Source organism: Psammomys obesus, unplaced genomic scaffold (genome assembly GCF_907164565.1).
Source record: "Psammomys obesus unplaced genomic scaffold, mPsaObe1.curated_primary_1811, whole genome shotgun sequence".
NCBI classification, from domain to species: Eukaryota; Metazoa; Chordata; class Mammalia; order Rodentia; family Muridae; genus Psammomys; species Psammomys obesus.
The window spans coordinates 55,392,285-55,397,411 of NW_026585895.1; the positions used below are offsets into that span (position 1 = coordinate 55,392,285).

Sequence of the window (5,127 nt, forward strand, 5' to 3'; positions counted from 1 at the left end):
GGCCATTTTACCAAAAGCAATCTATGGATTCAATGTAATTCCCACCAAAATTTCAACACAATTATTTATAGACCTTCAAAGAAAATTCTCAAAATTATATGCAAAAATAAAAAATACAGAATAGCTAAATCAATCCTGTAAAATAATATAACTTCTGGAGGTAGTATCCTTTCTGCTCTCAAGCTGTATTATAGAGTAATAGTAATAAAAACATCACATGTATTGACATGCAAACAGACAAGTTAATCAATAAAATAGAATCAAAGACCAAGAAATAAACCTATATACCTATGGACACTTGATTTTTGACAAAAAAGCTAAAACCATACAATGAAAAAAAGAAGGGCATCTTCAACAAATGGTTCTGATCTAACTGGATGTCTGCCTGTAGATGAATGCAAATAGATCAATATCTATCACATTGCACAAAACTCAAGTCCAAGTGTATCAAAGACCTCAACGTAAAACTGGATACCCTACATCTAATAGAAGAAAAAAGTGGGATAGAGCCTTGAATTGGTACAGGAGAGAACTTTGAGCAGAACACCAACAGCACAGACTCTAAGATCAACAATCGATAAATGGGACCCCATGAAACTGAAAAGCTCTGTAAGGCAAGGATGCCACCAATAGGACAAACTGCAGCCTACAGAATGGGAAAATATCTTCACCAACCCTGTATCTGACAGAGGGCTAATATCCATAATATATAAAGGACTCAAGAAATTAAATGCCAACAAACCAAATAACCCAAGTGAAAAATGGGGTACAGAGCTAAACAGAGAATTCCCAGCAGAGGAATCTCTAACGGCTTAGAAGCCGTTAGTCATCAGGGAAATGCAAATCAAAATTACTCTGAGATTCCATCTTATACATGTCAGAATGGCTAAGATGAAAAACTCAAGTGACAGCACATGCTGGTGACTATGTAGAGAAAGGGGAACACTCTCCACTGTTGGTGGGAGTGCAAAATTGTACTTTGGAAATCAACCTGGCACTATCTCAGCAAACTTCAAATAACTATACCGAGACCCAGCTATACCACTCCTGGGCATACACCTGAAAGATGTTCTAACATACCACCAGGACATTTGCTCAAGTATGTTCATAACAGCTTTGTCCATAATAGCCAGCAACTGAAAATCACCTATCTGTACCTGAACTGAAGAATGGGTCAAGAAAATGTGGCACATTTCACAATAGAATGCTACTCGGCTATTAAAAACAAGGACATCATGAATTATCCTGGCAAATGGATGAAACTAGAAAACATCATCCTGGATGAGGTAACCCAGACCCAAAAAAGGCTCATATGGTATGTACTCACTTATCAGTGTATATTAGCCATAAAGTACAGGATCAGCTTGCTACAATCCACAGACCTATAGAAGCTAAGTAACAAGGGGGGCCCAAGGAAGGATGCTTGAATCTTAGAAGAGTTAATAAAATATACATCTGAAGTAGATGGAGGGAGGGAACTGGGTTGAAGAGGTGGTAGTTAGGGGAACAGGTGTGGAGAGGGAGGAAGAGGGCTAGGAAAGAGAAAGGAAATTGTAAGGGGGTATGTTTCTGGGGTGGGGTGGCTTCTGGGATGAAGTGGCTCCCAGGAGTCTATGGGGGTGACCCTAGCTGAGACTCCTAGTAGTGGGAGGATATGGAGCTTGATGTTGCTACCTCTTGTTCCCAGGAGGGATTTCCAGTGGAGGAAGGGGAATACTAACCCATCCACAATACCTTCAACTCAAAATTTTTCCTGCCTATAAGAAACATAGGACTCTTTGTAACAAGAGTGAATTCATAGGCCCACTGGGCCTAGGGAAGTCAACATGCTGTTTGCCAGATGCTTGGTTTGTCACAAAACCTATGTGACCCCACAGAGACCCTTCAAGAAATTGCGTTTTGACTAGGAATAGAAGTTGATTGGAGAGTATGGCTCCAGAACAAACATGAGGTGTGGAGAGTCAAGTTTACCTTGGCCAAGATCCGAAAGGCTTCCTCGGTGCTGCTGATGCTGGACAAAGGCAATGTTCTACTGAGGCAACTTGTTCTCATTGGGTGATGGACGAGGGCAAGATGAAGCTGGGTTTTATTCTGGGCCTGAAGATTAGGGGTTTCCTGATGAGGAGGCTGCAGACCCAGTTCTTTAAGCTGAGCCTGGCTTAAATCTATTCTCCATGCCCGTGTGCTTATCCACCAGTGTCATCATGGTCCGCAAGCAGGTCGTGAACATCCCATCCTTCATTGTCTGTCCGGACTCCCAGAAGCACATTGACTTCTCCCTTGGTTCTCCTTATGGTGGTGCCTGCCCAGGCCAAGTGAAGAGGAATAAAGCCAAGAAAGGCCAGTGTGGTGCTGGACCTGGTGATGAAGAGGAAGAGGATTAAATTAATACCTTCCTGGACTGGAAGACTGTTTAGTTTTCCAGTTGACTAATAAAACTAAGAATTGACACTTGAAAAAAGAAAAAAAGTGTATGAATAAAGATTGAGCAGAGGCTGAGGGAATGGCAAACCAAACACTGGGCCAACTTGAGATCCACTATATGGAAGAAAGCCAACCCCTGACACTACTAATGATACTCTGCTATGCTTGTAGACAGGAGCCTAGTGTAACTATCTTCCGAGAGGCTTCATTCAGCAGCTGATAGAAGCAGCTGCTGAGACCCATGGCCAAACATTAGGTGGAGCTTGGTGACCCTTGTGGAAGAGTGTGTGTGTGTGTGTGTGTGGAACTGAGGGAACTAGAGGGGTCAGAGACACTGCAAGAAGACCTGCTCACATGACTGCTTGTAGAAACTAAACCACTGACCAAAGAACATGCATAGGCTGGACCTAGGCCCCTACACATATGTAGCAAATGTGAAGCTTTTTCTTCATGTGGGTTCCCTAACAATTGGAGCAGGGGTCTCTCTCTAACTTTGTTGTCTGCCTTTGGATCTCTTTCCCATAACTGGGCTGCCTTGTCTGACTTCAATGGGAGAGGATGCCCTTAGTTTTTCTGTGACTTGATGTGTCAAGGTGGATTGGTACCCATGGGTGGCCTCCCCTTTTCTGAGTAGTAGGGAAAGGTGGAATGGTGAGAAGAGGGGTGTGAGGGTGGGCCTGGGAAGAAAGGAAGAGGAGTTGAGATTAGGCTGTAAAATGAATAAATAAGTAAATTAGTAATAATAAAGAAATCATAACTAAGATGCATAATTGAATGACAAAATAAAATCTTCTCATGATATAAATTGACTAGAAGACATTGTGTTCACAAAACCAGCCTTTTAGAGAATACTGGAAGTAATTTTTTTGACCAAAAAGAAAAATACGTAAAGCCAGAAGGAAGCTTATCTCACTTTTAACAAAAAGTTAAATTGAGCTTCCCTCTGGGCACCTAGTTGATTTGACCTATTGTTTCTGCTGTTGCTGGTTGCTTTTCTGATTGCAGTACTAGTGTTTTCAAGAGTTCATGCTGCAAAAGGAACCAACAACTCTCTAGGAGCCCTCTGGTCTTCTGGCAAATTAGATTGGAAGTACTGAGGCACCCTGCCATGAATACTGAGCAGCTACATGCTGTTGCTCTCCAGAAAGAGATAGCTATCCATGCATGCAGAAAGGGGAGGGAGGGTGGGATCTGTAGGGGAGGAGGGAGGGGCTTATTGGGGGATACAAAATGAATAAAGTGTAATTAATAAAAAATTAAAAAAAAGAGATAGCTATCTTGGGAATACTCTGACTGTTGAGATGTTCAGCCCCAAGGATGAGTAACTAGTGGGTTCTCAGCTTCTCTGGGATGATTTGGCTGTTCCTATTTTAAGATGTAATCAATTGGTTCTGCTCCTCTCTCTATATATCCTATCTGAACAGTATACAAATAGAACTTATGGTTTAAAAAAGAAATCACAAAGCCACACCTGCCAGGGGATTAGGTAGTCAGACTGCTCACTTTTCTTCTCTTCAGACCCAATCCCTCAATTTCTTCCACATCTCTGCAACAGAATACCTGCTGCAGCCTTTTCTGCTCTTAGCTCCACCCTTATCTACTGTGGATCCCACAGATCTTTCCCTTCTAATATTTTTTCCCTCTTAATCCAAAGGCCATGCTTGCCAGGAAAGTAGATAAGCTGACTGCAGGTCTTCACCACACTTATGATTCTCTGGTTCCATTTACTTCAGTCTCCTCCTCAATTCTATCACACACCTGCTACAGTCCCCCTTTCTTCTCTGAGCCAATTTCCAATGGATTATAAAGATCTTCTCTTCCAACCTCAGTTCCCCAACTCATCCATACCACAGCCTCCAAAATAAGAAGGCATTCTGCACAAAAACATTAGCTAAGTAGATGAGGCAAACAGAAGCTGACTGAAGACATTTACTGTTCTCTCTCCTCTTAACTCAATCCCCAAGTCTTATCCTTAGATCTCTGCAACAGAACAGGTGCTGCAGTCTTCCTTCACTCCACAGAAGATATGGCACACCTTCCCTTCCTAGCCTTCTAATCCCCAATTGTTGATTTATCTAGACCCCAACTCCAGCAGGTAGCACCTGCTAACACAAAGGCCACTACGGCCATGGAAGCAGGTAGGCTGTCTATAAATCTTTACTTCTTTTTCTATCCTAGACAATGCACGAGTCTCATTCCCAGAATCAGAGCAGACCTTCTGGGTGAACTCTCTTCACAGTTACTTCACATTCCAAGGCGACTGAAATAGACAGATCCTGATTGAACACTCTGCTGTCCTCATTCCTGTGAACTCCTTTAGACTCCTAACCTATCCCCAATCCTAAGAGTCAGCTCCCAGTACCCAGAAACACTTTTTACCTGAAACCCCTAGTGACCAAAACTACGAGGTTCAAAGAAAAAAAAATTTGCTAGGCAACATGTAGGCATCACATTCTTCAGGAATCCAGAAAAGAAACAGAAACTAAGAAAAAAAGCACTCACCCAACAAAGACAAATCCAAAAATCAACACATAGACCTATAATAATCCCAATCCCATGTGTCTACAAGCCAGTATACAAACCCAATCAATAACAACCAGGGCAGTATATCTCCACTAGAGCCCAGCTTTTCACTACAGCAAACACTGAATATTCCAACATAGCTGAAACACAAGTAAAAGACTGTAAAATGTCCTGAATGAA

General features: G+C 42.2%; 1 pseudogene; it reads left to right on the top strand.

The window, feature by feature from the left end:
• The first annotated feature begins 1,826 nt into the window (after positions 1-1,826).
• Positions 1,827-2,384, top strand: LOC129671667 (40S ribosomal protein S9-like; annotated as a pseudogene).
• Positions 2,385-5,127: the final 2,743 nt, after the last annotated feature.